General features: G+C 44.2%; 1 pseudogene; it reads right to left on the bottom strand.

Annotated features, from left to right (window-relative positions):
* Positions 1 to 696: 696 nt before the first annotated feature.
* Positions 697 to 9,456, bottom strand: LOC147960316 (uncharacterized; annotated as a pseudogene).
* Positions 9,457 to 13,235: the final 3,779 nt, after the last annotated feature.

Here is a 13,235-nt window from a genome sequence, read left to right as displayed (position 1 = left end):
ATTTCAACTCATTATTACACCTCCTGAATAGATCTGCCATCTTCTTAAGAGCATCGGCCTTGACCAATGGCTCTATAACTGGCTTCTCCGGATCCTCCTCTGGCGGTAGGGTGAAATTTGCCTTTAGCACGGTCCAAAGATCATCTTTCTGCCTATCATTGACATAAGACACTTGAGGGTCATCGTTCTTAGGATTATTCCATTGGTGGATGCTGTTCGGGATCATGTCCCTAACAAGAACCCCACACTGAGTATTAAATGCTTCCTTGGTCCGGCTGGGTTCAATCGGTTGGCCATCGGCCACGATTGCTGTGATCGTGAACCTTTCATCCTGGCGCAACCTTTTCTTCGGGCCTCGTCTCGTTACCAAAGTTTGGCTCAATCCGGTGTGCTAGAAAAGAAGAAAGAAGAGAGGTAATATGTGTACATACCAAAACAATTAATGCATCAATTAGCTAGTCAGCACATGCTTAATTAATATATATACCTAGTCGGACTCCATTCGGTCACCGGAGTCGTCATTAGGGTCTCCTTCTTCCATCGACATTCAGTGACCGGAGCCATCATGATCATGTCCTTCCTCCTCCATTGTTCAATCACCGGAGCCTGCTTCACCCTCTCCTTCCAGACCATCGGTGTCACTGAGATACGACAAGAAATCACCTCCATCACGGATTATGTCCCCCAACAACTGTTCTACTTCCAAGTCTCGATGCTCCATAGTTTCTGCAAATATTACAACATGGCAATTAATATACAAACATGACAGATAGATATATTAGTGGCAAACGTAGACCTAGCTAGCTAATCACAACAAGGAATCATATTAGTGGCCTCAACGCTTCTATGGTTTGGGGTGGCCTCGACAATGCTTCTAGGGTTTGGGGTGGTCTCGATGACAACGCTCTTTTAACTTGGTAAATTTGGGTGGCCTCGGCAATGCTTCTAGGGTTTGGGGTGGCCTCAGCAACGCTTCTAGGGTTTGGGGTGGCCTCAATGACAACGCTATTTTAAGTTGGTCTCATCTACCCTTCTATATATTGTGTTTTTCTAGTGTCAAAGGATTGAACAAAACCATGGCTTCATCATTAGGTGAAAGTAACATGCGCATGATGGTACGAAGCTCTCCAAAGTTATTTTGGAATAGAGTCCCAGATAGGATAATTCGCTTTTTGGTACAAAGTTCAGCAAGAGCCTTCCGAATATCGCTATTTGGAAGGCCTTTGCTGAAATTCATACCAAAGGGCGAATTATCATATCCGAGACTTCGTTCCAAAATAACTTTGGAGAACTTCGTACCATCATGCCTCGGTTACTTCTGGCTAATGATGAAGCCCTGGATTTCTTCAATACTTTGACACAAGGCAACCTCTCGACCCCTCGGTGTTCCTCGACCCTCGAACCCTTCGCGACCCTCAACCCTCTACCCCTCGGAGACCCTCGACCCTCTATCCTAGTTCACGACCCTCGACCGCTCGGTGATCCATGACCCTTTACCCTAGTTCCTGACCCTCGACCCCCTCATGTCATGTTCGACGTCCCCCCTCATGTCATGTCCGACGTTCGCACCGACAAGGGATTTAACAAAATGGCGCCATCCTGGATGTGCAGAAAATGGTCCCTACTTTTCCTGATCTCATCTACCTTTCTATATGTCATGTTTGTCTAGTGTCAAAGGATTCAACAAAACCATGGCTTCATCATTAGGAAAAAGTAACAGGCGCATGATGGTACGAAGCTCTCCAAAGTTATTTTGGAACGGAGTCCCAGATAGGATAATTCGTTTTTCGGTACCAAGTTTAGCAAGAGCTTCTGAATATCGCTATTTGGAAGGCCTTTGCTGAAATTCGTACCAAAAGGTGAATTATCCTATCTGGGACTCCGTTCCTAAATAACTTTGGACAACTTCGGACCATCATGCCCCGGTTACTTCCGACTAACGATGAAGCCATAGATTTCTTCAATACTTTGACACAAGGCAACCTCTCGACCCCTCGGCGTTCCTCAACCCTCGACCCCTTGACGACCCTCGACCCTCGAACCCTCGGTGACCCTCAACCCCTCGGTGGCCCTCGACCCTCTACCCATCGGTGACACTCGACCCTCTACCCTAGTTCACGACCCTCAACCGCTCGACGATCCACGACCCTCTACCCTAGTTCCCGACCCTCGACCCCCTCATGTCATGTCCAACGTCCGGACCGACAAGGGATTTAACAAAATGGCGCCATTCTGGATGTGCAAAAAATGGTCCCTATTTTTCCTGATCTCATCTACACTTGTATATGTCATGTTTGTCTAGTGTGAAAGGTTTCAACAAAACCATGGATTCATCATTAAGCGAAAGTAACAGGCGCATGGTGGTACGAAGCTCTCCAAAGTTATTTTAGAACGGAATCCCAGATAGGATAACTCACTTTTTGGTACAAAGTTCAGCAAGAGCCTTCTGAATATCGGTATTTGGAAGGGCTTTGCTGAAATTCATACCAAAAGGCGAATTATCCTATCCGGGACTACGTTCCAAAATAACTTTGGAGAACTTCGTACCATCATGCCCCAGTTACTTCCGGCTAATGATGAAGCCATGGATTTCTCCCATACTTTGACACAAGGCAACCTCTCGACCCCACGGCATTCCTTGACCCTCGAACCCTCGGCAACCCTCGACCATCTACCCCTCGGCGACCCTCGATCACTCGGCGATTGTCGACACCCTCGTTCCCGATAAAAATTAAGAAGAGGAAGAAGAAGAAAAAAAGAGGAGAATAAGAAAAAAAGAGAAGAAGAAGGAATAGAGGAGAAGAAGAAAAAATAGATTTATTTAATCTTTGTTTTCTTCTTCTCCTATTTTTTCTTCTTTTTCCTCTTCTTATTTTTTCTCCTCTTCTCCTCTTCTTCTTCTCCATCTTTCTCTTCTTATCTTTTCTCCTCGTCTTCTCTTTTTTGTCCCCTTTTTCCTCTCCTTCTTTTTCTTCCCTTCTTCCTTCTTCCTTCTTCCTCTTTCCCACACAAATAAATTTTTTAAAAAGTACATACATACATATAAAAATAAAGAATGTATATATAGAAAACCATATATAAAAAAGCAATGCGGTGGCGGCGGGGGGCAGGAGCGCGGTGCTCACAAAGGAGGCGTCCGGGCGGGCCGAGCTGCGTCGGGTCCGGGCGGCATTGGCGTCGGCGTGGGCAGGGGCGGGTGGGGCGGCGTCGGCGTCGGGCCGGGTGGCATCAGGGCGGGCCATGACTGCGGCAGGGCGGGCAGCGGCGGGCCTGACGGCGACGGCGACGATGGCGAGTTGGAGCAGCCTGATGGCGTCGGGGAAGGGCTCGGCAGCGACAGCGATCGATGAGGAGTAGTTGGGCGTCAGGGCGGAGAAGACAAGTGATTTTTGGAGAGACTGCTAAGTTTTTCTTATATACACGAAACATTGGTCCCGGTTCGTGGCACCAACCGGGACCAATGCCCCCACTTGGTCCCGGTTCGTAGCACGAACTGAGACCAAAGGTCTCTTTTCAGCAGCCCAAAGGGCGGGAAACGGAGACCTTTTGGTCCCGGTTGGTGGCACCAACCGGGACTAAAGGGGGGCATTGGTCCCGGTTGGTGCCACGAACTGATACAAATGCACCCCTTTCGTCATGGTTGGTGCTACCAACCGGGACCAAAGGCCTTGCGCTGGCGCGGTGCGGTGGGATGTTTAGTCCCACCTTGCTAGTTGAGAGAGCTCGAGAGTGGTTTATAAGCGCTGCTGCGCCCACCCTCTCGAGCTCCTCTCAACTGCAGGCTTTCGGGCCCACTCTGTCACTCCTTGCCCTTGGGCCTACTGGACCTGCTGCGGGCCTGAATCCTGGCCCGTGGTTGGGTTGCTAGTCTTATTCAGGCCATGGTGGCCTAGTAGGTGGCATTTATTTTATAGTTTTTTGTTTTCTTTTTTCCTTTATTATTTTATTTTGTTTCTACTCACAACAAAATACTTAATGTTTTTCAGTGATTCTTTTTGCTTTTAGGTAATAAAAATTATAAACTTTCTGTTAGTGCCATTAGTTTTCCAATTTGAATTCTTTGGAATTTGTGTGAATCACTAGTTTGTGATTAACTTTACTATAAAAATAGATTTTGGAGTGATTCTATTTCCTGCTATTTAATATTACTGTGTTTTATCATTATATTCAACAAAAATATTTATGATAATTCTTTTTTCTATTAAAGTTTCTTACAAAAGAAGTTCTTTATGAAAATTATTTTTGCTTTTAATGTTTTGAACAGAAAATTCTTTGATAATTTTAGTTGCATAAATTTTATAAAATTTTAGTTTCAACAATACTAGAGGTTTATAAAAGCTTTTTAGTTGATTCCTTTTGCTATTGAGTTTCATTAAAGTTTTCTAGTTCATTCTTTTTTCTATTAGAGTTACATTAAAGTTTTCTAGTTCATTCTTTTATTTTATTATGTTTGCTATTAGATTTGATAACAGATTTCCAGTCCATTCTTTTTCCTATTAGTTCATTCTTTGAGCTAAATGACCCTGAAATTGAAAAGCAGTTCAAATGAACTCTGAAGAGGTTGAAAATTGTCATGGTACCATCATTTCACCCACATAGTATGTGCTAAAAAGTTGAAAGGGTCACGGCAAAAACTGGATGCACTTCATGTACAAAATGGACAATCTCTTTCGAAGTATCAGGGTTTCAGATGAAAACTCATCTGTTACAAAGGGATTTCCTTTTTTGAACTTATTTGAACTCCAGACTTTTTGTGTGTTCAAAATGAACCATTCAAAGCCACATCATCAATTTTCAACCCTTTCTGACTTCATCTGTTATTTTTCATGCATTTACTGATTTTTTTAGCTAAATGACCCTGAAATTGGAAAGCACTTCAAATGAACTATGAAGAGGTTGAAAATTGGCATGATATCATACTTTCAACCACACAGCATGTGCTAAAAAGTTGAGAGGGTTACGGCAAAAACTAGATGCTCTTCGTGTACAAAATGGACAATCTCTTTCGAAGTATCAGGGTTTTGGACGAAAACTCATCTGTTACAAGGGGATTTCTTTTTTTTGAACTTATTTGAACTCCAGACTTTTTGTGTGTTCAAAATGAACCATTCAAAGACACATCATCAATTTTCAACCCCTTCTGACTTCATCTGATATTTTCCATGCATTTACTGATTTTTTGATCTAAATGAGCCTGAAATTGAGAAGCACTTCAAATGGACTATGAAGAGGTTGAAATTGGCATGGTATCATAATTTTACCCACATAGCATGTGCTACAAAGTTGAGAGGATTACGGCAAAAACTGGATGCACTTTGTGAACAAAATGGACAAGCTCTTTCGAAGTATCAGAGTTTCGTATGAAAACTCATCTGTTACAAAGGGATTTCATTTTTTGAACTTATTTGAACTCCAAACTTTTTGTGTGTTCGAAATGTACCATTCAAATCCACACCATCAATTTTCAACCCTTTCTGACTTCATCTATTATTTTTCATGCATTTATTGATTTTTTTTGAGCTAAATGACCCTGAAATTGAAAAGCACTTCAAATGAACTCTGAAGATGTTGAAAATTGGCATGATATCATCGTTTCACCCACATAGCATGTGCTAAAAATTTGAGATGGTTACGGAAAAAATGGATGCACTTCGTGTACAAAATGGACAATCTCTTTCGAAGTATCAAGGTTTTGGACGAAAACTCATCTATTACAAAAGGGAATTCATTTTTTGAACTTATTTGAAATCTAGACTTTTTGTGTGTTCAAAATGAACCATTCAAAGCCACATCATAAATTTTCAACCCTTTCTGACTTCATCTGTTATTTTTCATGAATTTACTGATTTTTTGAGCTAAATGACCCTGGAATTGAAAAGCACTTTAAATGAACTCTGGAGAGGTTGAAAATTGGCCTAGTATCATCATTTCACCCACATAGCATGTGCTGAAAATTTGAGAGGGTTACGGCAAAAATTGGACGCACTTCGTGTACAAAATGGACAATCTCTTTCTAAGTATCAGGGTTTCGGACGAAAACTCATCTATTACAAAGGGATTTCATCTTTTGAACTTATTTGAACTCTAGACTTTTTTGTGTTCAAAATGAACCATTCAAAGCCACATCACCAATTTTCAACCCTTTCTGTCTTCATTTTTTCTTCGCTTGTGTCCTTTGCTTATTGCGTCGTAACCATGGATATTCTTCATCGCTTAACAGGGTGCTTGGGTCAGCCTTGACTTTGAAGGGAGGAATTTCATGAAACTTTTCATAATCTTCAGACATGTCTGTCTTGCCCTCCAATCCCACGATGTCTCTTTTTCCTAAAAGAACTATGTGGTGCTTTGGCTCATCGTATGATGTATTCGCTTCCTTATATTTTCTTTTTGTCGATTTGGTAGACATGTCCTTCACATAGAAAACCTGCGCCACATCGTTTGCTAGGACGAATGGTTCGTATGTGTACCCAAGATTGTTCAGATCCATTGTTATCATTCCGTATTGTGGGTCTACCTATACGCCGCCTCCTGACAGATTAACCCAATTGCACTAAAACAAAGGGACCTTAAAATCATGCCTGTAGTCAAGTTCTCATATGTCCACTATGTAACCATAATATGTGTCCTCTCCGCTCTTGGTTGCCGCATTAAAGCGGACACCGCTGTTGTGGTTGGTTCTCTTTTGATCTTGGGCGATCGTGTAAAATGTATTCCATTTATCTCGTATCCTTTGTAAGTCAATACAGTTGAAGATGGTCCCCTGGGCAACGAGTACAGCTCATCAGAAACATTGTTGTCACCTCTGAGAAGTGTTTCCAACTAACTGCCGAAAGTCCTGATGTGTTCACATGTAATCCAGTCGGCACACTGCTCCGGGTGTTTGGAGCGCAGACTGTTCTTGTGTTCATCGACATACAGGGTCACCAAGGTAGAGTTCTGTAGAACTGTGTAGTGTGCTTGAGACCAAGAATGCCCGTCCCTACATATTATTGAGTCCCCTCCAAGCGTGCCTTTTCCAGTCAGTCTCCCCTCATACCGTGATTGAGGGAGACCAATCTTCTTAAGGCCAGGAATGAAGTCAACACAAAACCCAATGATATCCTTTGTTTGATGGCCCATGGAGATGCTTCCTTTTGGCATAGCGCAGTTATGGACATATTTCTCTAGGACTACCATGAACCTATCAAAGGGGGACATATTGTGTAGAAATATGGGGCCCAGAATGACAATCTCATCGACTAGATGAACTAGGACGTGCATCATGATATTGAAGAAGGATGGTGGGAACACCAGCTCGAAACTGACAAGACATTGCGCCACATCACTCCTTAGCCTTGGTTGGATTTCTAGATCGATCACCTTCTGAGAGATTGCATTGAGGAATGCACATAGCTTCACAATGGCTAATCGAACGTTTTCCTGTAGAAGCCCCCTCAATGCAACCGGAAGCAGTCGCGTCATAATCATGTGGCAGTCATGAGACTTTAGGTTGTGAAACTTTTTCTCTGGCATATTTATTATTCCCTTTATATTCGACGAGAACCCAGCCGGTACCTTCATACTGAGCAGGCATTCAAAGAAGATTTCCTTCTCTTCTTTGGTAAGAGCGTAACTGGAAGGACCTTCATACTGCTTTGGAGGCATGTCGTCTTTTTCGTGCAAACATTGCAGGTCCTCCCATGCCTCCGGTGTATCTTTTGTCTTCCCATACACGCCCAAGAAGCCTAGCAGGTTCACGCAAAGGTTCTTCGTCACGTGCATCACGTCGATTGAAGAGCGGACCTCTAGGTATTTCCAGTAGGGTAGGTCCCAAAATATAGATTTCTTCTTCCACATGGGTGCGCATCCCTCGGTGTCATTCAGAACAGATATTCCGCCGAGACCCTTTCCACAGATTACGTGTAAATCATTGACCATAGCAAGTACGTGATCACCGGTACGCATGGTGGGCTTCTTCCGGTGATCTGCCTCGCCTTTGAAATGCTTGCCTTTCTTTTGACGTTGATGGTTGGTCGGAAGAAATCGACGATGCCCCAGGTACACATTCTTCCTGCATTTTTCCAGGTACATACTTTCGGTGTCAGCTAAACAGTGCGTGCTTGCGTGGTATCCCTTGTTTGTCTGTCTTGGAAGGTTACTGAGAGCAGGCCAATCATTGATGGTTACAAACAGGAACGCATGCAGGTCAAATTCCTCCTGTTTGTGCTCATCCGACACATGTACACCATTTCTATTCCACAGCTGTAAAATTCTTCGACTAATGGCCTTAGGTACACATCAATGTCGTTGTCGGGTTGCTTAGGGCCTTGGATGAGAACTGGCATCATAATGAACTTCCGCTTCATGCATAACCAAGGAGGAAGGTCATAGATACATAGAGTCACGGGATAGGTGTTGTGATTGCTACTCTGCTCCCCGAAAGGATTAATGCCATCCACGCTTAAACCAGACCATACGTTCATTGGGTCACCTGCAAACTCAGCTCGGTACTTTCTCTCGATTTTTCTCCACTGCAACCCGTCAACGGGTGCTCTCAACTTCTCGTCTTTCTTACGGTCCTCTCTATGCCATCGCATCAACTTGGCTTGCTCTTTGTTTCTGAACGGATGTTTCAACCTTGGTATTATAGCAGCATACCACATCACCTTCGCAGGAACCCTCTTCCTGGGGGGGCTCGCCATCAACATCACCATGGTCATCTCATCTGATCTTATACTGCAATGCACCGCATACCAGTCATGCGTTCAAATCCTCGTGCGCACCATGGTAGAGGATGCAGTCATTAGGGCATGCATGTATCTTCTGCACCTCCAATCCAAGAGGGCATACGACCTTCTTTGCTGCGTACGTACTGTCGGGCAATTCGTTATCCTTTGGAAGCTTATTCTTCAATATTTTCAGTAGCTTCTCAAATCCTTTGTCAGGCACAACATTCTCTGCCTTCCACTGCAGCAATTCCAGTACGGTACCGAGCTTTGTGTTGCCATCTTCGCAATTGGGGTACAACCCTTTTTTGTGATCCTCTAACATGCGATCGAACTTCAGCTACTCCTTTTCACTTTCGCACTGTCTCCTTGCGTCAACAATGTCGTCCCGGTGGAGATCATCATGATGCACATCGTTTGGTTCCTCTTGATCTTCAGCTTCCCCCGTTGCAGCATCACCGTATTCAGGGGGCACATAGGTGTCATCGTCCTCTTCTTCTTCGATGTCTTCCATCATAAACCCTATTTCTCCATGCTTGGTCCAAACATTATAGTGTGGCATGAAACCCTTATAAAGCAGGTGGGTGTGAAGGATTTTTCAGTCAGAGTAAGACTTCATATTCCCACATATAGGGCATGGACAACACATAAAACCATTCTGCTTGTTTGCCTCAGCCACTCCGAGAAAATTATGCACGCCCTTAATGTACTCGGAGGTGTGTCTGTCACCGTACATCCATTGTCGGTTCATATGTGTGCATTATATATAACTAAGTGTGTCAAAAACCATTACAGAACATCATGAATAGATAAGTGACCAAATTAATAGAAGTTCATCATCACATTAAAACCAAAGTACATACATAGTTCTTGTCATGAAATTGTCACGGCAGATGTCCTGGCAGAAGGACTTAGTCATGGAGCCATCACAACTAGGTTAGCTTAAAGGGGTTAAACGGGACAAAGGACATATGGATTTTATACTGGTTCGGCCCCTTGCAGTGAAGGTAAAGGCCTACTCCAGTTTGAGGTGGTATTGCTTGGGTTTCAATTACCAGGGAGCGAATACGCTTGAACTAGTTCTCGATCTCTTTTTTCTTACCCTAAGCCGCCGCCAGGTCGTCCCTTTATATACACAGGCTGACGCCCAGCGGCTCATGGAGTCCCGGTCAGCTCATACACAACGTGTCCGGCCCGGTGACTAACTACATGTGCCTTACAACACAAGTCACACATATATGGCGGTTTACACATGTGGGCTTTAAGTCGCCATCGGGTTTCGGGCCTTCAGTAAGCCTGCTTCGCGAACCGCCATCTTCGGCATGCTCATGGGCCTTGCTTTTTATGAACCGCCAGCGGTATGACCTGGCCCCTCCTGGGTGGGTCATACCCAATAGTTATATCCCCAACATTAGGCCCCAGGTTGACGTGAACTTGTTCATATCAATCTTTCAACACTTAGAAAAAATGCTTCTTCGTCTGATCTTGCAAGATCTTGTAACCCGCCATGACGTCATCTCCTAGGATTGCGATAACATGACGTGACGTCACCTGTCATTAATATTATGCAAGGCCCAAATCTCAACATATATATATCCCTTTTTTAACAATTTCCCGAAAATCGAGGCATCTATGCTGCCACATATTCATTTTTTCGCTTCCTCGATTCCCACGCATGTCACTTATCCTTTCGATGTTATAAGTAGGGCTAGGGGCCCCTTTCACTTTCCCCCCTTGCCTTCTCGTCTCCTTCTTCTTCCTCGCATCGCTCCGGCACCCGAGCTCTGCCACCACCGTCGACTTTCGCCACCACCTCGACACTGGCTGCTGCATCAACCTGATTTGACCAGAGTTCGTCCGCACGCCTCCGCTGTTCAATAGCTCTGGTGAGTTCTCCTCCTTCTCTTTCCTCTAGATCCCATTAGGGTTTCCACGAGTTCATCGGAGTTCATCCTCGTTCTTCGCTGTAGCTTGTAAATTTTGATTCAAACTTAGCACCCTCCTGCGCGGCGGTAGTCGTGGTACTCATTTTTATTATTAGAACATCTCCCTTGTGTAAGAAAACCAATCTAGACACATGAACTGCTCACGTACTGCAACTTAGGTCTAAATATTTTCCATTCTCTAAAGTGCCGTAGATCCAAAATTGTAGCATCAATCTGTAAAAACTATTTTCCCAATACTTAGCAATTTTCCTATTCTCAGATTTGTAATTCAATATCTATGTAGGCGGCTTAACTCAGAAACCGTAACCCTCCAGGTACCATTAGTCCCCTCTTAAGCCGCCAATGGCTTATCTTTATAACTTCAATGCCATCCTCCGGTTTAACATCTATGCATGCTTCATTATTTTTTGCCTTTAAGCCAACAGCCGGCTTGACCAAATAATCTTAAACCGGCATAATCTTCCTTTCAGATCATCAAAAAAATGGCTAAGATATATACCTCGTGCAACTGGGTCCAATCCCAAGTCATTGAAGAAGATCTGGACAATTTTGTAGCAACTAGCACTCTAGCCAAGAAAGAAGATATCCACTGGAGGGTCCCTGGTGAAGAAAACCCTCCTACACCTAAGGACGGAGAAGTAATTGTCTTCACTGACCACCTGAGCCGGGGGTTCAGCCCGCCTGGCTCAAAAAAATTCCGCGACGTGCTTCATTTTTTCCAACTTCACCCTCAAGATATTGGTCCCAACTCTGTATCCAATGTTTGCAGTTTCCAAGTTTTCTATGAAGCTTGTCTTCAAGAGGAGCCCACAGTTGAATTGTTCAGAGAATTTTACTACTTGAACCATCAGACAGAGTTCACCGATGGGCCCAGCTTGGAACTTGGTGGGATCTAAATTCAGAAGAGGCAAGAAGTAAACTTTCCCTACGCCAAGCCGTCGAGTCACCCCAAAGATTGGAACCAAAAATGGTTCTATTGTCAAGACACTTCTCCATTAGACGAGAATTCTTTACCGGGTTACCGCGACCACCGGCTCAGCAACACACATCTGCTTCCCCCGATGATGAACGCAAAGGAGTGGGCCAAATATGCATCAGCCTTTTCAAAGCTTAGGGCCTTCATCGCTAATGGCTTAACCGATGTTGATTTTGTTCGGTGCTGGGTGTCATGGAGCATCTTGTCGTTAAGTCGTCGCCTCGGCTTAATGTGTGAATATACTGGCGACTTAAAAGACCCCCAACACCATTGCGACATTCAACTAACTAAAGCAGAAATTACAGAAGCCACAAAGAAATTGCTGGACGAACCTACAAAGGAATGCAGTAAGACGGGACTTAGTCCTTTATGTACCTTCAATAAGCCGCCAGCCATAAGTATTGCACACCTTCCGCTCAACCATATCTGCAACGGTTATGCCTACTTATAATCTTTTTGACCTCCACGGGCTGATTCTCCATTTTGGAAGAAGAAGCCACAAGATAAGCCGGTCAAACTGGCTCGTACCAAGACCAAGGTCACCAAGAGGACTGCCAAGAAGAAGACCACCAAGCCTGCCTGCTTAAACATTCGCGATGACACTGATGATGATGATTCAGAGGTAGAACTTGACTCACTTGGCTCATTTTTTATACATCTCATTAACAATGATTGTTATCAAGATGACGCAGAAGACATCCGTGCATGCGACGTAGAGGTAATTATTCTTTCCTCCGGCTCAGAACCTCTGCCAACACAGAAAACCCAACAAGAAAGCCGGAAAGTAAGCTTTCTCACCCTCTAGATCACTTGGATCCCAACTTTCTTTTGAAGAAACAACAACACGAAGCTCGTCGCACCACCCGGCATAGTGGTGGTGTGATTACTTCCTCCGGCTTACCAAACACGCCGGTTCGCAAACGCCGCCCAGAGGTCTTACATATTTCTGATATACTTTATCCCAAGGCGGGTTATTTCAGACAACCTCTTAACCCGTCTAATTCAAACTATCAGGGGACTTCTCATTCCTCCTCGGGCGAGTCAACGGGGACTCAAATTCCAGCTTTCAAGACTGTACCTGGGTAAGAGTATATTCAATCGTTGAAACTTTATGCATGATTACTATACTGACATCTTTATACATCTTATTTTCAGGGGCCAGGCCAAACCCAGCAAAAAGGCGAAGCTGAATAAGCCGGTCAACAATGTCAATCCATCTGAGCCGGAGCAACAACAACCAGAACTCTCTCACCCAATTGCTGAAGATATTATTGATGATCTGCCACCTCAAGACCATGAAGTCTCCATAGACCGTATGGATGTTGAGCCGGCCATCTCTAAGCCGCCATGCATGGTTAAGCCTTCTGAGGAAAAAACTGACGATGTAGTCATCACCGGGTTTGGTTTCACAGCACCGAGTCACTGTCGGTGTCAAAACCGGTGGATCTCGGATTGGGGGTCCCGAACTGTGCGTCTAAGGTCGATGGTAACAGGAGACATGGGACACGAAGTTTTACCCAAGTTCGGCCCCTCTCTATGGAGGTAATACCCTACATCCTTCTTGATTGATATTGATGAATATGAGTATTACAAGAGTTGATGTACCAC

Source organism: Triticum urartu, chromosome 7A (assembly GCF_056163025.1).
Source record: "Triticum urartu cultivar PI428250 chromosome 7A, HENAU_Tu73, whole genome shotgun sequence".
Classification (NCBI taxonomy): Eukaryota; Viridiplantae; Streptophyta; class Magnoliopsida; order Poales; family Poaceae; genus Triticum; species Triticum urartu.
This window is presented reverse-complemented; position numbering and strand designations above follow the sequence as displayed.